This window comes from Rhinolophus sinicus, linkage group LG03, assembly GCF_036562045.2.
Source record: "Rhinolophus sinicus isolate RSC01 linkage group LG03, ASM3656204v1, whole genome shotgun sequence".
Taxonomy (NCBI): domain Eukaryota; kingdom Metazoa; phylum Chordata; class Mammalia; order Chiroptera; family Rhinolophidae; genus Rhinolophus; species Rhinolophus sinicus.
In genome coordinates this window covers 30,992,667-31,017,073 of record NC_133753.1, presented here as the reverse complement: position 1 = coordinate 31,017,073, position 24,407 = coordinate 30,992,667, and the positions used below count along the sequence as shown (strand labels likewise).

The 24,407-nt window shown below is 43.6% G+C and overlaps 1 long non-coding RNA gene across 1 annotated transcript; it reads left to right on the top strand.

Annotated features, from left to right (window-relative positions):
• Window positions 1-1,947: 1,947 nt before the first annotated feature.
• On the top strand, window positions 1,948-22,899 carry LOC109448232 (uncharacterized). The gene is made up of 4 exons (XR_002137482.2): window positions 1,948-2,585; window positions 2,683-2,779; window positions 4,539-4,750; window positions 22,430-22,899. It is a non-coding gene; the product is annotated as an uncharacterized LOC109448232 (long non-coding RNA).
• Window positions 22,900-24,407: the final 1,508 nt, after the last annotated feature.

Here is a 24,407-nt window from a genome sequence, read left to right as displayed (position 1 = left end):
AAACAGAGCTGAGAGGAAAGAATCAGATTTTTTCAGTCATCTTTTGGAAACCTGGATCTAGCTGCTCCAGAATTTGCTCCTGGATTTTTCAGTGGCAAGGACTAATAAAATCCTTTCTCTACTCCCACTTAAGACTGTTTGAGTTGGATTTCTCTCACAGAAAAGGTGGAAGAAGGTGGAACTTGAGTGAAACTACATGATGGGTAGAATATAATAATCTTTTTATTTTTGTGTAGTACTTTGCAGTTTTTGAAGTACATTCACACAGAATCACATTCGAAACTCACCATGACCTTATGAAGTAGGCTCAGTCTTTATTATTATTTTCATTTTATAGAAGAGGAAACTGATGTTCAGAGAAGTGAGGTGATGTGCGCAGAGGCACAGATTGGGGAGCAACAGAGCCAGAGCACGAATCCAGGCATTTCCACGACATGAAGAAGCTTCTGGAGATAAATCAGATTTGGGTGGGCAGAGAGGAGGCAGGGTGGGGTGTTGGAGAACAATTCCTCAGTGACAGTGACTATTTCTGCCCTTTTTGCCTCTCTCATGGTTACTTAATATAACACTAAGTACGGATGCTCCTCAACTTACGATAGATGGGGTTACGCCCAGATAAATGCATCCTAAGTTGAAACTATTGTAAGTTGAAAATGCATCATAGCTTAGCCCAGCTTCCCTTAACCGTGCTCAGAAGACTTGCATTAGCTCACAGTTGGGCAAAATCATCTAACACAATGAATACACTGTAGGGTTATCAGTTGTTTACCCTCATGATTGTGTGGCTGACTGAGAGTTGAGGGGGCTGCCGCTGTCCAGCATCACAAGAGTCTCTTATCACATATCACTCACTAGCCCAGGGAAAAATCAAAATTCGAAGAACGGTTTCTACTAAATGTGTATCACTTTCGCACCATCATAAACCATTGTAAGTCAGGGACCATCTGTACATAATAACAAGAATAACTAATTTTACTGTTCGCCATGTGTCCAGCATTGGGCAAAGTAAGCACTTGACTTGAATTATCCATCTCCTTTTGCTTTTCCCAACTCTCATAGGAAGAAGGTATTATTACTATCACCACCATTTAACTCACTAAAATGAAGTAACACTCAAAAAAGTGATGCCACTTGCCCAAAATGACACAAGTAAGTGGCAGAGCAGGGACCGGAATCCAGACCTGACCCCAAAGAACTCCCAGCTCCTTGTTAATCACTAGGCGGACCTGGTCCCTAGCAAGCAATGCACTGACGCTATCAGCAACTGCTGGTTGGCCTGTTGGCCTTTCAGTTGGAAGTTGGAAGATGTGGTTCTAGATTTTTCTTTTTAAATGTACTTCTCCCCTGCTGACGATGGGGCTGTGTTCTGTAAAACTCCACGAAGGACACAGTCCTATCGGGTTCTCCATCCACTTCTCGAGCTGTCTCTGCCTGGCTGGCCTGGGCAGCAGCAAAGCCCACAGCTGTTTCTGTGTGACGCATGGAACTCCCTAGCTTCCAACTTCCTGGCTCCTGCTGGTGCTTAGAAGCCCACTGTGGCACTGTTGGGGGGACAAAGGAAAGACAGTCCTGGCAGGAGCCAGGCCCTGCCCGCAAACCCTCCGAAGACATTGCTCTGTGTCTCCTCCCACTCGGCCCCAGCTTGCTCCATCACCACCCCACAGGGAAATGAATACAGCTTATTATCTATTTATTTTATAAAGTGTTACTCTTGGTGTTCAAATTGCCTCAGGGCACAGAGCACACAATTTAAAACAATTAAAAGATATAAAACAGGATTGGTGATGACCAGCAGTTTTTAAAAATCAGCGATAAAACGCCAGTTTGAGGAGCCCTGGTTGCTGCAGCTCCCCTGTGGGGGCTTTGTCAGTGGGAGGGGCAGGGAGTGATTCTCCTACAGCCTCTGCCTGAGCTGTTTGCTCACAAAGCTGGGGTGCTCCAGTTACCTTCCTTCAGGCTTTCCCGTCTGAGTCTTTATGACTCAGCTCAGGCCAGCATCAACTCGTTTATTTTCTTCCTGTGCCTGGCTGTGGCAGGCTTCCGGATGCCTGCAGCGTCTGCCAAGGGACAGAGGCCTGTTCTAAGTGCCTGGCATGGGGGACCAGCTTAGCTGTTGGCATGTCACTGCGCGGGCCTAGCCCGGAACTGGTGACCAAATAATAATATTGATAATGACAATATTAATAACAAGAGCTGAGCTTGACTGAGGCTTCTGCTCTGTGAACGGAGGAATGTTGGCTCATTGTTAAGGTTTCCTTAGCTTGGAGAGATGTGTGGTTAGACCCAGAGGGAAGGAAACAAGGCAAAAGCAATGATGTTACCCAGGTGGTAAAAGAACTTGGGAAAAGGAAAGCACAACATTGAAGTTATCTTAGCTCGAATGGAGGTCGAGGTGCAGCTGGGGCAACGCTGCTAATTGCAGAAACGTTGCTAATTGCAGATAGGTTTGCCTAAAGAATGAGCAATGAACCCAGACTTGGAAGATGTGAGCTATGATCCCCAGCTTCTTCAGTACCTGCGTGTCCTTGGACACGTCACTTTACTTCTCTGGACTTTAGTTTCCATACAGTAAAATGAATGGACTGGTATGATATCCTCTTTTAATGCTACGTTACAGGTTACTGATTTTCAGAACTCAAACAATCATCGACAAGTATTTATTGACTACGTTCTATCTGCCAGGCACCTGGAGGGATCTCTCAGGAAAAGAAACATCTTCCAGTTTCTCAGGATCACGCAGGTTTCTCTCCAGTGGCCACAGCCCAGCTGCATCTTCAAGGTAGGAGAGGGGTGGGGGGATGGGGGTGGGGCAGGGAGAAGAAATATCCTTCGGTTCAATTACGGATTTATTGATCACCTACCTTCCCCACCCTCCAAGTTGGTTTCCATTCAGTAGCTAGCTGTTCCATTTGATCCCCATGCAACGATGTTCTGGAATTCCCTGAGCACCACTGTACCTGAAGAGCAGCCCCCATCTCTCTAGACACTGATGAGGTTTCCCTTCTAGTCTCACAATGGCCTACTGTCTTTCATCCTGCTGAGTGTCGCCGTGGCTGCTTTCATTTCTCACTATGCCCAGGTTTATTCAGCTGTGTTCTCCTCTGTTGCGCAGGCTACCTGTCACAGGAGGCTGTCACAGCCCAATTGGAATTCACTTTATCTTTCCCTCTGCCCTATTCACTAAGCAAACATGTGCATGTGGCATTTCAGCCATGGAAATTCTCTGACCCCCTTTGCTCTTTCCTAAAATGGAAATCTCAGTGTCTTTGCAGAAAAACTTTTACATTCTCTGTGACCTAAACTCAACAGCTATGGGTTGAATGCTTAGTTTTGTCCGGCCCTCAAGAGGCTGATGATATGGTTGGTGAAATGAAACAGACACATGTGAAACAATTTGAAAACAGCAAAGCACAGTAATATTGTCAGTATTATCATTAGGTGCCAAAATGTGCGGTACTAATACGCACTAACAGTAGTAGTAGATGCTGACATGCCAAGTGCTTACGCACATCTCATTTAAAACTCATAACAAGCTTATGAGTTGGGTACTATTGTTCTTGTTTTACACATCAGCAAACTGAGTCACAGAGAATTTAATTGGCCTACAGTCTCATGGATGGTAAGACAACCCAGCTGTTTTCAACTCCAAAATATGTGCATTTAAAACCTCAACTCCATGCTCAACCACTGCGTGTAAACTCCATGAAGGTGGAGTCTAGGTGTTTTGCTCATGGCTGTTTTCCAGGGCCATTTTCCCAGTGCTTACCATAGTAAATACTCATTTGAAAATAAATAAATAAATACACACACACACACACACACACACACACACACACACACACATATTGCACATTGCACTTTTTATGAACAGAAAGACTTATAAGAAAAGCTAGACAAGATGGGCTGTTTTCTAGAGTCAGAGGTGGAAGGAAATGTTCAGGGGTTTGGATTATGAAAATCAAGTTCAGCCATCCCATTAGCCTGGGGATGGGCTTGATGATAAAAGAATGGAGGAATAGAAAATAAGAGAAAGTAAAAATAAAAAAGAAAAAAGTAAAAAACAAAACACACAATAAACACGCACACACACACACACACACACACACACACACACACCCCAACACACCAACAACACTGCCCCTCTTTTTGAGGCCTTAAATCCAGCTCTCATGCCTGCATTGTTCCCTCGTGCACACAACTCTGCTGTGCGATGACAGGGTCAGCCTGCTTTGTGCTGCATATGTCTGAGTCTCTCACAAAACTGTGGGTTTTTGGAGGGTGGGTGCTGTCTTTATCCTACTTTGTATCCCCCAAGGTGGGTGGGAACCTCAGAGCAAATGTTTGTTGAAATGAATTGAAATTAGAAAAGTGTCTCATCCCAGTCAGCCTTTTTTAAAATTTTTAATTATTTTCTGTTTCTTATGTGATGCTTTTTAGAAAGTAGCAATGCTATAGGAAGAAAGAACCAAAGAGAATCCCCTTGAGAGTTATAAGGGGAAATGCATGTGGTGCCATTTTTTTTTTTTTTTTTTTTAAAGCCCTGGGTCTTATTTGTCCCAGATTGGACTCCCATTCTTAGAAGGAAAAAAAAAGAAAGAAAGAAATGAGTCTGCATCTTCCAGTCAGTCTGGAGGGTCTGCCTCAAAGCGGACTGAAGAGAGAAATGTTCAGTTTTATTGGTTTGTTCTGCTGGGTCCTTTTCTCCAGGACACTGTGTAGTGCACCGAATGAAGTGGAAAATGAAGAACAGGTGAGCAATCAGCTGTGAAAAGCTTTAATGGACCCGGCACCCTTTTGGGAATGAGGCAAGGTTCTTGCTGGCGCTCAGGACCAACTCTCTTCCAGTTCAGTGGGCTTTGTTTTTGTAATGGGAATTTAACTCCCTCAGGTGGCCCCTGAATGGAGGAATATTACAGCCTTCAGCCCCAGTGGGGCTGCAGCGTCTTTAAAGAGAACCGAGGCCACTGTCCGGAAAGAGGCCCCTGGCTCACTGGGGGCCTTTGCATATCTTGAACTTCCTGGGTGGCCAGGAGAGCAGATTATGTGATCCTGTGATTATCTGGGGCTTCCAAGTAATGGAGCTGGGGACGTCCCTGGAGTGGAGGGGACTGTGGGGTGGTGACAATGTGAACCACCACAGTATCTTTGTGGGAACAGTGGGGTGGGCAGGCCTCTTTTAAGCTTTTAAGCTCCCTGCAGTGTTCTATAAAGAATGAGGCCTTGGATTTGGGCTGGGAAGGTGGGAAAGGATGTCTTGTCTATCTAATAATAATGAGGAGGAGGAGCAGGAGTAATCAGGCATTCTGTTTACTATGTTCCATGGGCTAAGTACCTTATTTATTAATGCATTAGAGCGATGCTTTCACTCCCTCACACTAACAAAAATTTAGCTTCTTCCTCTCTCCTGCCTGTCAGGGTTTTCCTGGCTACTGAGCTTTTAAAGATACAGAGCCAGGGGAATGGTTATAGAGAGGAGGGAGCGGAGAGGCAGTGGGGAAAGGGAAAGAAAGATTCTTCTTGCTGGGCCAGCTCTGAAGCTCTCCTTTGTGGTAGAGATTGCTAGTACTGGGCAAAGTGTAGATGAAAATTAAAAGACGAAGTGAGAGAAGCATACGTAGTGAGCTAAGTCAACCTACGTAACAAATATGGGATGGAGAGAAATAAAAAGCAGAAAAAAAAATTTGTGGGTTGGGAGTTAGGCAGCGTTGCCAGATAAAATACAGGATACCAGTTACATTTGAATTTCAGATAAACAACAAATATGTTCCAAATAGTGCATGGGAAATATTTATAAAAAAAATAAAAAAGATTTGTGTATCTGAAATTCAAATGTAACTGGGCATTCTTCCTGTGTTTGTTTTGTTTTGTTTTGCTAAATCTGGCGAGTCTAGTGTTGGGGAGAGTTTTGTAGGATTTCTAGAGTTGAGATTCTGGAGCAGTGGGTTGTGGGGTAGGGGAATTGGGCAGAAGAGGACAAGATATTTTAAGAAATGTTGTTGTGGTTTATAAATCAGATCTCCTTTTATGTTCTTCGAGGGATGCTAGTACGATTAGAAAACTTCATAAATTACATTTGGTTTTAGAACTGTCTTCTTCACCTGTCACTCCCTGTAGAGACTGGGTGATACGAGAATCTGGCTTATGTCTGGGGTACATAGATATTAGCTTATATAATCCTTACAATTATGCAAGGTGGACAGCATTACACTTGTTTTACAGATGAGAAAGTTAAGGCTCAGAGGGGCTTAAATAACTTGCTCAGGGTCATACAGTAAGGAGCAGAGCTGGTTCCCAAGCCTAAATTCATTTGACTTTCTGTGCTCTAAACCTGAAGCTTTAATAACCCACATCAAACTGAATCTCTATTTCCCAACGAAACGCTGCTCATATATAGTTTAAAAAAAAGTGTTTGAATATAACATGTTAAATATATGTAGAATAGACTCAGGGAGTTTTAGCATTCCCTTTTCAGTTGAACAAACAGTTCTTTGGAGAAGACACGGGTCACGCGGATAGTTACTGGTAGAGCCAAGACTAGAACCTGGACCCACAGAAGGCACACAGGGATCGAACGCTCCGGGGAACAGCTATAAAGAGGTAAACAAGTCAAGTTGACCACCCCTTCCATTGTTGGCCTCCTCCTGCCTCAAATTCACCCCACCTCTCCCCCTCCCATATCCCTCCCTCTCCAAGCATTGAGCCATGTCCCATTTCTACAAATTCCCACTCTGAGCCAGCTGTCATAATCCCTGCAAGGTGTTAGCTGATAAGAGTCTGTGGGAGGATCATGAAATGTTAGCCCAGTGGAGGATATTAAAGGCTGGAGAAGTCTGAAAGCAGGTATGTGCCGAGACAGATATTGCAGGAGGTGCCAGAGGACCTGGCCACCAGGCAGCCTTGCAAGGTAGTATTTACCTTGCAGTATTTACTCTGGTTCAACATCTGGTCTGTTCCTAGCTTTGCTAGTCTAGGCACTTTGTCTTCTCATGTCCCAAGTTTGACTGGATGCAGCAATGATGACTCATAGTAACAAAGCTCAAAGAGAGAAGCACAAACGAAAAAAAGCCAATTTATTAATGTACAATAAGACATACACCTGCCAAGCTGACTCTGGCCTGACCAGTGCCTTCTCTCTCATGGGATGAGAAGCTACATGGAGAATCAGGTATCGACTGGTTGTTCAGAACCCCTGAAAGCAGAGCAGGGGGAGTTAGATAGAGAAGACCAGAGTTTAATAGCATCCGAGTGCTAAGGTCTGGGGCTGTCACCTCCACAATGGCTAGGTGAATGTCCCCATCAAACTAGGCTTACTGTCTTCTGGGCAGTGCTACAATAGGGCAGGTATCAGACTAGGTCCAGGAAGGAAATGAACAGTACACTCAAAAGGGAGTAGTGATTGCAGAGTGTTTAAAGAAGGGATTCTTTTCAAAGGTATTTCAAAACCAATATGGGATAATGGATCACTCCCCACCACCACCACCGCCCCAGCTAGCCCCAATCTAGCAACCTTGGGAGTAATTACCACCTCCAGGACAAAAGGAGGAAGCAGTTGCCAGAACCTGGAGAGAGCCGCAGCTGTGGCTCTGCGGGAGGGCATTTCCACAGGATCTGTGGCCTTTGATAGAGGTTAGAGCCACTGTCAAATTTGTCTAGCTGAGAGGAGGCCCTGGGAAGAAATACTCTGGCCTCTTTCTCCAACTCACATCTGAACCTGCTTGCGCCTCCTGTTGGCTGAACACTCTGGAAGCCAGAGGACTTGATACCGTTGGCAAAGATCAGTCTCTCAGATCACAGAGCAAGGTAGAGAAGGTAGGAAAACAATGTGCATGGGCAAAAAGAGATCCCTGGCACAGAGGCCTACTAGCATCCTTTTTCCCATGCTTCTTTGCCAGGCCACCTTGCTTCTGCTTGAAACACTCTAGAATAATTCCTGCAATCTGGTTACACAGGGCTCTTCCTGCCATTTTCTCTCTTTTAGGTGACTCTGGACATCTTCGTTCCGATCAGTTAAGTGATGAATTCATTAATATAATCTTATAATTTTATTTCCCACTGTTTTCTCATGGTTTTTAGAGCCAGGATGAGGGCACCTCACAGGGGCTTCCATAAGCCAACCTAAGTCAGCCTCATTGAGTAGAAGAGTTAAAGGTCAAGGAAACTCAAGAGCAGGCCAGGGCTCTCAGACATACTCTTGGCATGTCTTTACAGGAGTATTTGCATTTTAAAATGGGCTCTTTTACATACAATATACAAGATCCAAAGGAATGTCTCTCAAATGGCAAAATTTCAGTTTAGCAGTGGGGAGGTGTGGTGGGCTGAATAATACCCCCCCAAAGATGTGCATGTCCCAAAACCCAGAATCTATGAATATGTTGCCTTGTATGAAAAATGGGAGTTTGCAGATATACTTAAATTAGGGAACTTGAGATGTGGGGATTATCCTGGATTATCTGGATAGAATCAATGTAATCACCAGGGTCCTTATAAGAAGGAGGCAGGAGGGTCAGAAGCTGAAACAGGAGATGTGACGACAGAAGTAGAGGTTGGATTGATGACTTTTGAAGATGGAGGAGAAGGGGCCACGAGCAAAAATGTACAGGAGGCCTCTAGAAGCTAGAAAAGTTAAGGATTCTCACCTAGAGCCTCCAGAAGGAGCACAACCTTTGCTTTTTAGCCCCATAAGACCCATTTTGGACTTCTGACCTCCAGAGCTGTAAAAGAATACATTTGTGTTCTTTTAAGCCACTAAATTTGCAATAATTTGTAACAGAAGTCACAGAGAACTAACACAGAAGATATTTTGGGGGTAGAGACTCAACTTCAACATTCTTCAATCACAGACTACACTAAGAATTCTTAGGATAGCTTTTTGTCAACCAATTTTAGGTCTCTACCCAGACACCAGTGGACTGGAATCGTGGCCATAAAAACTATCAAGGTAATCTGTCCCATGACATGTGCAACTGATGCTAAAGTGGGTTTCTGCCCTGATAAGTGTGTTCCCAGACCTCATGCTTCACTGCTCACCAGGCCAGGTGTGGTTGGGGCCCTCCCACATCCAAGACTTCCTGAGTAGTGAGCACTGGTTCACAGAAAGGCCAGCAAGAGAGGCAGGCAGAGGTGGGGAGGAGGCCTCTTCAGGCAGGGAGCATTGGTGAAAACAATGAAGGAATAACACAGAGGACACCTTTCCTCTTGGCACTCCAGTGCAAAAAATAGCACCAAAGAAAAGGATTTGAAGCTGCTTTGAACTGGACTACTTGGGGGGAAAAAATCCATGACATGAATTTCATGTCACTTAGCAGATTTCCTTAGTTCTATTTCCACCCCTGCAGTGACCCCGACAGGCTCTCAGGAAGAGGTCCTTTTCTGTAAAGCTGTTTTCTTTCTTCTTCAATTAAGTTTCACAAACTAAATGGAAAAAAAGAGGACGTTGCTTAAACTGTGCCTTTAGAATGAAATGGAATATGAAAAGGCTCAAATCCATTTTAGAGACAGCCTCTTCTGTCAGAAATCAATATAGCCCTCAAATTCTACAATGTGCCAGTTCATAAAGTGAAAATGGCTCCAATTCTGCATTTAACATTTTCAAAGCTGATATTAAATTCCAAGATTTTATATCTGCTGTTGCCCATTTAGGACTAAGTTATAAACCTGAAGTCTCTCCCCAGTTTACGAGTCTGACAGGGTTCGATAAAAACTTTTACAATCAAGTTCGATAAAGAATCACAAATCTCCATCTTGTGATTTTTAGTTTGCAACAATCTTCGTAAATAACATTTCCTGCCTTGATGTTTGTCAATATTTTAAAAGTGAAAAAAAAATAGATATACTATGTAAACTCTTACCTTTGATTGAAATTACTGTTAGTAAAGGATTCAATGAATAAGACGTCTGCTTAGTGACGTTTATAAAGAATGACCATGAAAAGTCAGAAGAAGGAATCTTTAGTGTAGAGATCACATGGCAAATGGAAAAAAAAAAAAAAAATCTACCTCCTGTTATTTAACACTGTATTTAAAAAGAAAAACAGGACTGTTTTAGGTAGAACTAACTGTTCCACTTGTGGTTTAGGATAAAATTTCCAAAGACAGCAAATGGATTCAAAAAGTGCTGTAACTCAAACAATTTAGACGGAAGAGAAGGTAATGTACTCTAGAAAACTGTAAGATGACTCAAAAAGTGGCTCTGGGGAAGGCAGAGACACTGATGTGAAAGAGACATGGGAAGAGTTTGAATAAATTATGTCATGAAATGTGAAAGTGGAAAAAAGTCGTATTTCTACTGTAGTATGTAATTTTATACAGCAAGTGGTTTTAAAGATGTATATGCCACTAAACTAATGTATAGTTTAAGTTAAAAATTATGTTTTAGGAGACCAGTGACATGGGGGAAAACTCATGGCAGTGATAAATCAGTTTAAAAATTCTTGGTCTATAAAATCTATCCAACTGTAAACATAAATACAAATGAAAGAAAATTAAATGTATATTGATCTGGAAGGAAAGTCACCCAAAAGAATCAATGATTGTATTTGTATGTAAGATTACAGGTGACTTTTATTTTCTTCTTTATATATTTTTATAGTTTCCAAAGTTTACACAATGAATATTCATTACTTTTCTAACAAACAAGAACCTTATTTTAAAAATAATCCATTAAAACATCTGCATGGAGACCCTGCCCCCATTGTGCTCCCAAGGAGCCTCCTAATAAGTATACTAGTGTGGAGTAGAAATGAAATAACAGCTAACTTTTATTGAGTGTGACTCATATACCCAGCATTGTATTGAGCAGTTTGCATGGATTATTTTAGGTAATCATCACTCCAGTCCTATGAAGTTGGCATGAATACCCTGATTTTGTAGGTAAGGAAACTAAGGATCAGAGTGGTTTAGTTCTTTGCCTAAATCACACAGCTAGTGGGTGGGGGTGCTAGCATTTAAACCCAGGCAGACTGACTCCAGAGGTCACTCTCTCTGCCTGGGCTCTTTGCTGTGCTGCCTCCCAGGACTCCAATACCTGTCGGGCAGGATTTCAGAAGCTGTAACAGGCCGGCCCATCGAAAAATTCCTAGCCAAGTGTCCTGAGTAGTACTTCTCAGCTTTGTACTTCAAGGAGCTGGAAATTTTCATTGAGTGAAGCAAATTTCTTACCTGGGACTGTCATGTTTGTATGAGTAAAGAGATGAGATGAGCTTCTTGGGTAACATATTTTTACCTACTCTTTCAGGCAGAAAGACTTCCAAAGGAATGGGACAATTGGGTGTGCTGATTTGAAACAGGGTCTGTGAGGATGTGTATGGGCCTACTTAGCTGGCAAGGAGGAGACTAAAATAAGGAGGACTGACCAGACCAGGGGTGGAGCACCAAGGTAGGGGGCTTTACGTAGTCGGGGGCAGCAGAATCAGGAAAGCAAAAGGAAGCTGCGAAAGGGGCCGAAGACCAGCTTTGCCCAGCAAAGGAAGAGCACATATTGAGCATAGACTGTGTGCTGGGTATTCGCATTTGCCCTTTCATTTCATCCTCCCAACAACCCTATTGGAAAGGTGTCATTATTTCTACCTGGCAGTTGGAGAAGGGGAGACGCAGAGAGATGGGGAATTACTGTTTAACGGGTACAGAATTTCAGCTTGGGACGACGAAAAAGTTCTGGAAATGCATAGTGGTGATGTTGCCTAACAGTGTGAATGTACTTAATGCCACTGAATTGGTTAAAATGGTTAAAATTTTAAGTATGTACATTTTGTCGTCCCCCTCGCCCCCACAAAAGACTTTCCACTGCCCAAGTCAGAACTTCCACTAACAGGATGCAGATTACCAGACCTTAGGTTTTAACCATGGGGTTTAATGACTCTCTGAGCTACTGCATCATTTTCCACTTTTTAAAAAAATAAGCAGAGAAACAAAATTCCCTCGCCTGACACAGGGGTTCTCTCAAAAAGCCTATTGTGAATTGAGAGCCCTTAGGAAGGGATGAGTCCAAATTATGTATGTATGTATGTATGTATGTATGTATGTACACATGTATGTACATATGCATGTACGTATGTGTGTATGTAGTGTGACTGCCTCCTCCACCCCAATGGCCGCTGGCAGCCCGGTTGCTACGGGTGGGGAGATAATTTGGTCTGAGTACCTGCCTAGGGATAATTCAGGGCCTCAAGAGGTTCTCAAAGAAACTGCTGCTCAGAGGTTATTCATCTGATGGGAAGAGGCTGGTGAGAAAAGGAAAGACATTTCTGGTAAGGGTTTGGCCTGAATCCTGCAAGGAGAAATGGTCTGGGAATGGACTTTGACAGCTCCCAGCGCATAGCCAAAGGGATGAAAGGAACTCATTAACAGACCAAAATTGGAATTCCATGGGCCCCCAGCTGTGAGGATGGAGCTGGGGAGGTGCTGGAGAGTCCCCTGGATCTTGTGGGCTGAGTAGGCTTCATGGACTTGCAATCTGAGCAGTTGCACAGGGCCCCACACCCAGGAAGGCTCCACACTTGGTTTAATGGTCTGCTGTCACCATCTTGAAAGCATATATATATATGGCCTTGCATTTTTATTTTGCACTGGGACCTACAGACTGTGTAGCTGGTCTTGCCTGTAGAGCATCAGAAGGGAGAACTTCTACTGAAATCATTGGGCCAACGGGCCAGGCAGGAAGGAAGAGGGACCTCCAAGTTGCAGGTCCAGTGACTGTAAGCAAAGCAGAGCAGTGCCCTGGAGGCAGGGGATGCCAGTGTGGGGGAGGAAGAAACTAGGCTGTACCCTTCACGGTATTTTTGGCTGGTCTAATAATTAAACTGGCATGATACAGTTTAACAAGAGAAAACAACCAAATTTAATTACATAAATATGCATGGGAACCCCACATTCATGAGAGAGTCAGAGACTGCACATACATGAGAGGTGCGGGACAGGAGAGGAACATGAGGTATATATGACATTCTGTGCTAAGGATGAAGTAAGGCACCCGAGCTGCAGTAGGTCTTTGCAGGATGATAAGAAAAGCAGATGGTCAGTAATGAGTAGTTCGCCCTGCCCCTGCATATAAATAGGTTAAAAGAAGTTATTTCTGGTGGTAACTCTTACTGTGGACAAGGTCCCTAATTTAAATCCTTTAAGGGAGAGTTAAAAATTTCTGGTGAACCTGCAGGGTTTTGAGCACCTTTAGCTCCAAACAATCCACATACCACAAAGGCATATCCTGGAGTGACTCATTTTGAGCCCCTACACCAGCTTCCCCATCCCCCCACCCTTTAATGAGAAAGCTCTCGAGGCAAACCCCAGACTTAGGGCCTGGTGGTGTGTGCAGCTCCACTATCTGCCTGTCCCAACTGCTTTGTTTTCTCTTTTGCTTTGTCCTTGGTTTCCGTTCCCGCCAGGACCAGTGCCTGTTATTCACTATTAGAGTTTTCATACCCAATATTTCTACTTGTTCTTTAAATTTCTTGTTTCATATTACTTCTGTCTTATCTCTTTAATTCTACTTGAGGCTTGTTTCAGATTCTTGGTCTGTTTGTTATTGTTCTAATCCTTCTGTTTCAGATAACACAAGTGGCTTGTGTGATTTCATGTTTTTCTTCTGGAGTAACAGTGGCCCAGTTTGGAGCACATATTCTCCGGGAGCACTGGCTGCTCTGTCTGGTATTATGTACAAGAAAGTGCCCAAGGCCAGGCCATTGTCTGAGCCATCTCTCCAGGGGTTTCTCATACCTTGTTCCTATTGTTATTGTTGTTGTTGTTTCCTGGAATCCCTGTTTCCCTCTGTAGTTTCTCCAGTCTGGATTTGGGAAGGGGAGCCAGCGGCTCTGCTGGTCCGCCAACTTGGCAGATACTGGAAGTCTCTTTCTGGCTCACTTCTGTTTCTTGTGTCACATGTCCATGCTGCATTCTCCCACACTTGTAGGTGGGTAAAACCTATTTTATTGTAAATTGCTAGGTGTGGATATTTCTCTATCTCAATCAGTCTATTTCAATTCATTTACAAAGGGCCAAGCTAGGTGTGGGTATTTCTCTATTTCAATCAGTCCATTTCAATTCATTTACAAAGGGCCAATCAAGCAACTGCTACTGCCATTTAATTACAGGACCAGATAGTGGAGGCTTACAAATAAGGTATGTGTGAAGAGAATGCTGTCATTTCTGAATTCTGATTGGCTAAATTTTCTTGCAGTCCAATTGGCCAAAATGTCAGACAATTATGCAGGAAAATGTTCTTACTTTTTGGAGAGTATTTATAGGACAAATATCGTGATGTCCATAATTTGCTTTAAAATACTCAAGCATTAAAAAAAGTTCAAAAATAAGAATTGTTATTTCATGGTATTATATTCATAAGACCATAGGTTGTAGGAATAATTCTTGTAGGGAAGTAATGTTTCTATTTTATATTGTATATAATCTGTCTTATATTTTATATAAATATGTTATTTGTTCTACGAATATGCTATGTTTTGAATGTTTCTGTTCCTTCCCCCCTCCCATTCATAAGTTGAAATCCTCACCCCACAAAATTATGGTTTTAGGAAGTGGGGCCTTTAGGAGGTGCTTGGGTCATGACGGTAGAGCCTTTAAGAATAGGATTAGTGCCTTATAGAAGAGGCTCCAGAGAGATCCCTGGCATCTTCCACCAGGTGAAGACATAGAAAGAAGGCACCAGCTATAAGCCAGGAAGCGGGCCCTTCCCAGAGTGTGACCATGCTGGCACTTTGATCTTGGATTTCTGTGCTCCAGAAATGTGAGAAATACATGTCTGTTGTTTAAGCCGCCCAGTCTGTGCTTATTTCCTTATAGCAGCCCAAGCAGACTAAGACAATAAATATTTGGCAATATCTTATCCAATGAATTCTGCAGAAGCAATGTTTATTTGACAGATGAGAAAACTGAGGCCCACTGAACTTGTGACTTGCCTGGGGCCACATACCAGATAAGATCTTAATTCTCTTGGTCACAAATTTAGGGCCTTTTCCACTGCACCCTATCCCACTGCATCTGTAATCAAGGAGTCCAGGTTGACTTGCTCAGTTCAGCCATTGCTCCTTCAGAGCAATAGTCTCTCCTTTCACAGATTCATCCCCATGACGTAAATAGAACATACATTGCAAAAACTGATTCAGATGTTTCAAGACGAACATCTCACAAAGTGGTTGTAATTGACAGGGTGTCCATAACCCAGGATGGTGGGTGGCTATTTTTTTGTTTCTTCTTTCTAGTCTTTCTAATACGATATTTTACATGTGCTTGTCTAGATAATATAGAACAATATAGATAATAACAAGTAATATAGGTTTACTGAAGAAAATTTTGAAAATACAGATAAGACAAAAAATACAAAATGAAAATCACCCACAATCTCACTGTGACTAACATTTTGGGGATATATCCATTGTCTATTGCTGCATAATAGATTACCCCAAAATGTAGTGGCTTAAAACGAAAGACATTTATTATCTTGCAGTTTCTATAAGAATTCAGGAGCAGCTTAGTTGGGTGGTTCTGGCTCAGGGTCTCTGATAAAGTTGGACTCATATGAATGAAGGTTTTCGTGGGGCTGCAGGATTGATTCCAAGAGGCCTTACTCACAAGGCTGTTGACTGGAGGCCTTAATTCCTTACCACATGGACACTCCACAGGTCTGCTTGAGTATCTTTACAGTATGTAGCTGGCTTCTCCCAGAACAACTGATCCAAGAGAAAGAGCAAGGAGGAAACTGCAATGCCTTTTATAACCTGGTTTTGGAAGTCACACACTGACACTTCTGCCACATTTTGTTCGTTAGAAGAAAATCACTAAGTCAAGTCCACACTCAGGGGGAGAAGATTTAACCTGTAACTCTTGAGAGGAAGAGAATCAAATAACTTGTGGACATATAGTGAAACCACCCTAGGAGATCTCCAGTCAGGTTTATTATTATTATTATTATTATTATTTATTATTATTATTTTTTTTACCAAAATAGGATCTTATTGTATGTATGGCTTTATATCTTACCTTTTTGTGTTTATAAACTCAGATATCCTGGATTATAATCCAGCTCTTCCACTTAGTAACTCTATAATCTTGGGCAAGTTACTTAACCTCTCTATCTTAGTTTCCTTATCTGTGAAATAACGGTGAAATTAAAACATAACTAATAGGGTATTGGTGAGAATCACATGAGTACATATATTTAAATAACTTAGAATCATTTCTGTCACAGGATAAGCAGTATGTGTTAGCTCTTATCATGTTAGCAAGGATATTTAAAAAATATATTAATAACTTCAGAATGCTTTATTAGATGAACATTCTGTACTTTAATTCCATTATTATACCTTTAGAGCATTTGTAATTTTTTTTATTACTGTAACATAATAATAAATATGTATTTGGTTTCTACCCCCAATTCCTGACAGAGCTGCTAAATCCCTTGGGATTTCTTGGGTGATTAAAACATCTTTTGTTCAAATGAGGAGACTCTTGGTGGACTCCTGGAGAGCATTAAGATTGGTAACTGGGCACCAGAAAGACCAAGCCATGAATAAGCTGGGAACTTTCAGTTCCACCCCTCAACCTCCAGGGAGGGGAGGGAGCCTGGAGATTGAGTAAATAATCCAATATGCCTATGTGAGGAAGCCTCAGTTTCTAAACTATGGAGTTTGGAGAACTTCCAGGTCACACACACCACATGCTGAGAGGGTGGCACCCCCCAGCTCCACAGGGACAGAAGCTTCTGTGCTCAGGACCCTTCTGGACCTCATCCTATATACCTATTCTTCTGGCTATTCATCTGTATCCTTTGTGACATTATGTATAATAAACTGGTAAATGTAAATAGATGCTTCTCTGAGGTTTGTGAGCCTTTATAACAAATTATCAAACCTGAGGCGGGCATTGTAGGAACCCTGATTTATAGACAACTAGTCAGTAGTACAGGTGGCAATCTTGGGGACTTACAATTGGTGTGCGAAGCGGGGGCAGTCTTCTGGGACTGAGCTCTTAGCCTGTGGTGTGGTCTGGGCTAACTCTGGTAGTTAGTGTCAGAATTGAATTAAATTGTAGGATTCCCAATTGGTGTCCAGAGAGAGTTGGAGAATTGGTTGGTTTGGGAAAATCCCAAATGCATTTGGTGTCAGAAGTATTGTGAGTAAAGAAATAACTTTCTCTTTTAATTGCTAATATTAGTAATGCTGTAATGAACATCCATGTCACTAAATCCGTGAGCTGGGGATGAAACTCTTTGGAATGTTTATACAAGTTTGCATGTATGATGGATGCTGCTTGTGGAGACAGGGATCCATAGCTTTCATCAAATTCTCAAAGAGGTCCCTAACCCAAAAGATGTTAAGAGCTGTTTGTCTAGGTTATAGCCCTTAGCTATCTGGGTTCAGGTCTTGGAGGAGGGGATTAGAGATGTGGGCATCAAGGTCAGGAGCACTGGTTCACACCAAGAAAACCCCCAGGGGAACTTTGGAGGTATCTTAGCAGTGCATTCATGCGTTGGATTTCCTGGTAGCTTATTTCTAGGATAATCTGTAGGTGACTAATCTAATCACCTTGTTACTGTTATGAGATCAAACACCTTTGTGGTCTCAAGATCTGTGGGTCTTTGGTCCCTTTTGTCTGGGCTGATTCCATTTGGGGGTTATGGATGGATTATTCCAGTATGTTTTTGGTATGTGCTAAGCATTCTATAATATTTGTTGAATAAATGAATGAATAATGGAAGTGTTGGGAAAAAAAGGAAATATGTACAAGGAAACACAAAGTGGTCTGGGTTTGTCAGATTTTGGAATGATTGAGGTTTTGTGGTGATGGGCTACAAGAAACCCTCAGAAGGAATAGGGGCCCCAATACCCTGGTAGAAAAAGAAGATGGCAGCAGATGCTGCAGGGAGATGTTCTAAAGCATGGGCCCCCAAATAGGCTAAGTGTGAAGGTGATGGACCGATGTCTCAGACAAGGCAGTGAAGGTACAGGGTGTAGGAAGCAAGTGGACTAATGTGTGGAGCCAGGTCCTACAGTGATTGCACTCACCCCACCCATCAGACCACCCCCAGACTCATCCCACCCTGCAGCTGAGAACTTAGTGACACACCCAGGGCAGCAGCCTGATGGTGCTTCAGAAGCTCACCTCCCACAGGTGGTAGCATTTTCTCTGAGCCTTCACTGCAGCAGCTGCTCAGAGGAACTGTCAATCTTCCAGGCCAGTGGCACTTAAAAATTGGTGTGCATCCTCGTTGTGTGGGTAGTTCACCTACAGTATGGATCCCCAGGCCCCACCCCTGAGGGCTGGACTCAGGTCTGAGGTGGGGCTCAGGATTCTGCATTTGCAGAGCTGAAGGCTCACAGACAACCTATGTTCAATCCGGTCCACTGAAAAGCAGACACCAAGATGGGATTGTACATAAAAGAGATTTATTGGGGAAATGCCTATGAAGAACAAAAGGGTTGGAGCCCAGGCAGCGGGTGAGCGCAAACCCTAATGAGGATCTGGCCCCCGTGAAGGAGAGGGATGGGCAGTGAGAAGACTTAGGGCAACTGTGAAGTTTAAAGGAACAGCTGCCACAGGACTGCCCTCATTGCAGATACCAATTGCAAATTCCGAAGTCCTCAAGACTACCCTCAACTTTCAATAATTTGCTAGAAGGACTCACAGAACTCACTGAAAACAATTATACTTGTAGTTATGGTTTATTACAGGGGTAGGAGACAGATTAAAATCAGCCAAGAGAAGAGGCATATAGGATGGAGTCCAGAGAAGGATCAGACCCAGAGCTTCCATTGTCTTCTCCCCGTGGAGTAAATATGTGTTAACATTCCTGGCATCAATGTGTGACAAGCTGCATGGAGTATTACAAACCAGAGAAACGTACCTATGCCCTGGTATCAGAGCTTTTACTGGGGCTCCAGCTTGTAGGCATGACTGATTAATTGCCTACATGGGTGATTGCAGTCTCCTGGTTGACTGACACTGAGTGACTTAAAGCCCCACCCTAAATCACATTGTAGGTCTTTCTGGCGTGGCCAGCCCATACCCTAACTCACCTTGTTACTACCTGCCCAACCCAAATCCCTCAGGCAGACAGAGATTAACTCCTAGGAGCCAAGGGCATAGCCCAGACCTCTGTCGGGCAAGGTTAAATTCTTTACTACACAGGTAGGAAGAGTCTTAGATAGCAGTAGGGTGGCTCTGAGAAAGGTTCGGGCAGGTGGGTGGCGAGTCCTCCAGCCAAAGCTACGTGTTGGAGGCGTCCTGAGTCTCGAGAAAAAACCTGCAGTAGTACCTCCCACCCCCATGCTCAGCATGGCCTGGGGAGCATGCAGCAGTGTGAATGTGGGGGTGGATCCCAGCAGCTGGGGCCTCCAGCCAAACCTGCTCCCAGCAGCAGGGATGCTGAGTGGCACATGAAGGGGCAGTGCGGGTGGGGGTGGCGTGCATCTGGCCCACTAGCCTTTAGGCTGTGATGCTCTGCAAGGCTTCTTTGCCTGAGATGACTGTCTCTTGCTCTTCTTTCACCTCAGTTTCCTGTCTCCTTGCAAAGAGGAAAAGGGTTAGCACAGGACTGCCGACACGGCCCTGTCAGTGTGGGCCACGTGCCCCTCCTGCTGCTGTGCTGTAGAGGCTCTGAGGCACAGGACACAGAGGAGGAACAAAACAGGCACAAAAGAGTCTGGGGTCTGGATGACAGGTTATCTTCCCTGAGGGGTCTCTCCTGTGGCCTCTGCTCTGGCTGCTGCTCTCTTGGCATCCCCACAGCGTTGCCTTGGCCTCATAGAGGAGAGTTCTTCCACGGGTGTGCTTGAAGGTCTGTGGCTCCGGGCTCCCCACACTGGGACCAGAGTGACTGACCTGCTGAGGGGAGCACGAGGTCAGGAGGCGGCTGGGAGGAGCCACCCTGGGAGCCTCCACAGACAGAACTGCTCTCACAGACCCTTCTGTCTTTTATTGATTTCTCCTTCTTAAATTCCACAAGCTGCTCAGGCAAAAAACCAGGTGGTGGAAACCAAGATTATAGAGAAAGTGTGTCACGTAGACCAAGCAAGTAGAACCAGGAAGGGGGATGACTCAGAACAGGATGTCAGCATGAGGTGTGAGGCGTGTGGTGTGTGTGTGTTTTCTGCCTGGCACAGCTGGGCCTGCCCTTAGTCTGAAGCCTAGTTCCTTCCACTTTTGCTTTCACGGTGTCTTAGTGCATTCCTCTCTGGTGGTCAGATCTTAGCCCTGGGGATGGTGCACTGTGCTTTTAATTGAAAAAATGAGGACAAATCTTTGTACATTTAAAAAATGTCCAGGCCTGGACCAAACCTGCACCAACACTGCCTAGGGAAAGAGATGGGTGGGCTCCATGGCCACACACAACAGAACACCACCCCCGGAGCAGTGTGATATTGGGGACATTACCCTGGATATGGAGGCTGATGTCCTGGGTCCTATAAACAACTCTTCATTGACTGTTATTACTGCATTTCCCAGATTCTCAGATATCAAGGATTAATGAGGAACAGAGATTAAGCAGTGTGCTCAAGATCCCATAGGTAGGATGCAAATTTCAACCTGGCTGGTGTGGCTCCAGAGCCTACCTCTTAACAGCACCATGCAGCCTCTCTTAACGCACAAGGGAGAGAATAAGCCAAACAAAACGGAGAGTTCCTAGTCATTGTCTGTGGGCAGAAGGAAGAAATGGTAAGTGGTAGATTGAGCTAAGAGCAGTGATATGCTGGTAAACTCCCTCTGCCCCCAAAGCTCTGATTTGTGACATTTGCCAATTTCCTTGGTGTAAATACCTCCACCTTGGCTGATTTCACGATAGTAAAATTCCTGAGTGTTTAGCACTTGCCTCAGGAGCTGTTATGAACTGGCTCCCGCACACCACCGGATGAACGAAATTGTTCAAGTTGATCTGGGGAAGTTTAGCCAGGAAGCTGTTTTACATAAGGTTCAAGTCAGCCATCTGTGAACAGGGCTTGGCCTGTGTGTTGAGGGCTTGGAAATGGTTTCTCCCTCTCCGTTCTGAACCTGCCAACCTGGGGAGCCAGCCCCTTGCTGGACTCGGGGGAAGGTGAGTGCATGTTTTCCATGCCTTGCTGGCCTCCTTGAGTATCACAGATGAAGCTGAAGGCCAAAGTTCCCACTCAAAGGGAGGCAGCTATCTGACTCATGCTCAAGAAAGAGCACTTAGTGGTGGTCCAAGGGCCTCCTTCTGGACGCAGAGTGGCAGAGGTGAAATGACATGGAAGGGAAGAAAAACACGAGGTTAAACAAGAGGGAAGAGGGCCTATGAGGTGGTGAAGCTGAGAGGTTAGAAGGAGGCTGGTGAGCTGCTGTCAGTGAGGGCTGAGGAGAAGACAGAAAGACCTAGAAAGCCGAATAACTGGAGAACATTTAGGTCATTATCAGGACAGCTCTAAAAACCAAGTCACAAAGTAGGAATCACAAACTCAGATGGCTACAGGGCCCAGGCAGATAACTTAATGGGCAAATTAGACAATGTATAATAAAATAGACAGTGGTGGGGACTGTGGCCAGTTGTAAGCAAGTGCCTTGCCAAGAGACATTGAAGTGGTTTTTTGTTTTGTTGTGTTTTTGTATTTTTGTTTTGTTTTTTTAACATTATATAATAGCCAAACAAAATAGATCCCTGACTTGGATGCAGGCCTCTACTTTGTGAGTTCTGTCACCAAACCTCTCCTCGCAAAGATTTTGAAGGCCAGACTTATAGGTTGGCCTAATAGTGGCCAGAAGCTCCAATTACCCCTGCTTTGCATCTGAGCCATCGGGCACCAGGGATGGGGCAGGCAGTGAGATCCACCCATCCCAGGTACAGACAGACAATATGGGGGCACATTGTCTGGAGCAAATTTTAAAACAATAATAGAACAAACTAAAATTCAGTCTGCTTTTTATTATCAATATGTGTTGGCAATCCTGAACGATGTCAGTGATAAAAATACTCTCCTTGAAAAAATCTTTTATTGGTCTAAGTTCTAAACAATTGCTATGGTTGTCATTAAGTTTTACTAATATACTCATATATGTAAGCTTCAAATGAACACATTTTCATAAATTATCTATTAATGAACATTATATTCTACATGGAAGTTAATTTGAGAATTAGCCCCTGACTCAAGTGGATTCACCCACCAGCATTTCTTTCTAGAATAAGTACTAGATGATTTGAAACCTTTCAGTTCCAAACTCTGTGGAACCATGTATTCCTGTGTTTAAAAACTAGATTCAAAATAAAGAATAACAGCACATGATTGTACCCATGAAAAAACAGAATATGAGTTAGTTCCGCTTTGTTGTTCCTTGTGACCATGCCAGCAGAACTGAAAAGGACATTGTTTAAATGCCTTGATTGTTTTCATCAAGAGCTGAGTGCTTGTTTTAAAGCAGCATGTCAAATAATTCTAATTTCTCTGTCGTTCAGCCACTTTCTCTGATTTTTACAGAAGAAAAACTTGAGAAGTTTACCAACTATAATAGAAATTCATGGTGAATTTTCTGGTGAAGATATTTTAGCAGAAATTTTTTGGCTGTGGAAACATTTGGAAGCCGCTAAAATTGATCCCAAAGAAACAAATACACAGATAGTATTGCAACTTCTAAAATTAACTGTGACAAGGGATTTTTATGCATCTCTGACAAACCTATCCTCATGTTTAAGGTTTCCTATCTACAGTATTTGTTTATCTGTTGATTCATGGAAAAGAAATTTTTCTAAATGAAAGTTAACTGTGTGTGAAGATAGATCAACAAACTGCCCATGGAACATGAATATGTGAAGATCAATTTTGACAAAGTCATTTACAAATTTGTAGAGGTTGAGCCTGGAAAACAGAAACTATAATATTATTCATTACTGCAACAGACGGATATCAGGTTTGCTTGTTTCAGTTAAAAAATATTGATGTAATTAAAACATACCAATCCATTACTTTTTCTCTTTTTCCTCTTTTGACATTGATTTATTTGTTTTATTGGCATTATATATATGAAGTTTAATAAAAGAAAACTTTTTCTGTCTGTTTCTGTTTTTCTGGCCACTATTATTATTTGTTTCATTTCATGATTGTTGCTGAAAATTGTCACATAAAGGAGGGGGCTGTGAAAAGGGATCTGCCCCTGCTGCTCTCAAGTCTGCTAAACCTCTGAGCTCCAGAAACTCCCGGGTCTCTCTAGGCAGGGGCCACATGGGGAGAGGGTTTCCCGCCAACATTTTATTTAAATCTTTTTTCTACATAGGAGCAATTTTGAGAACCTGATCCTGATCATTTAGTGCCTGATTGGAGAGTCCATCTTGGCCGCACAGAATGGGCTTTGGAGATCCTGGTATTCACAAGTTTGATCCCAAGGCTAAGGAGTGGAGGGTCTTGTTCCCACTTGAGGATGAAAATATTGTGGGGACCTTTGTAGCTGCCATTCTAGATAGGTGACATGGAGACTTTCACAAGCATGATGCTTTGACATTGGGGAGAGGGATGGAAGTGACTTTGCTCTCCTGCTGGCTCCTGGCCCCTAGCCAGACTGTTTCAGTGTTGGCTCCATTGTGCTTGCCTTTGCAGAATGAGAAGGTGGAGACTTACCAGCCTGATTGGGTGGGGAGGGGCCAGAGTTAGGCAATGAGGATGACCCCTAAACCAGCCCTGGCAGATAGGACCAGGCTAAGCCCTACTGCAGCCAGCCCTAGATGGACAGAAGTGGTGGCTTTCTCTGAGGAATAATTAGAAAAGTTTTTTGGCTCAAGATAGGACTACCCTACCCCCCACCCCAACCTTACCCCCACACCAGGCCTGAAATTCTCACTACTGCAGTCATTCCACTGACGTAGTACTACCTCTAATATTACTACTACCATTATTACTACTATCACGATTTTCCCTCTGCTTCCTAGATATTCTTGTGACCGCACAAAAGTGCTACCTGGAGGGATGACTGCATTCGCCCTCAAAATGACAAGGTAGACCAGCTGCTCTGTGGCTACCCTGGTTACGCAGGAGGTAAAGGATGCTGAGCAGGGGTGGGTTTACTGGGAGTCTGGGATGACGAGAGATCAGGGACAGTGGGACAGGAGACAGAGAACGGGAGAAGAGGAAAGGTGTGGACTGCTGGGACTGGGCGGGGTGCCCAGGGACAGGACAGGCAGATATCTTCGTCCACACCACTTTTGCCTGGTTCAGTCCAGGGGTCTCAAAGTGGTGTGTGCCAGGGAGAGCAGGTGGTGGCATGGAGACATTCCAAAGGCAATGGATTTCTTGGAAGCTGTTACGGTTATTGATTTAAGTCATGACAGGCTCAAGAGCACTAAGAGAGATTCTCTCAAAAGGAAATCAAACTGCTTCTCCAGGTGAGTATTGCTTTTTACTTAGGTAGAGGTCTAAATATATTGAGGTGAAAGCTACTGGGTCTCGCCTCGAAGCAATCTGGGGA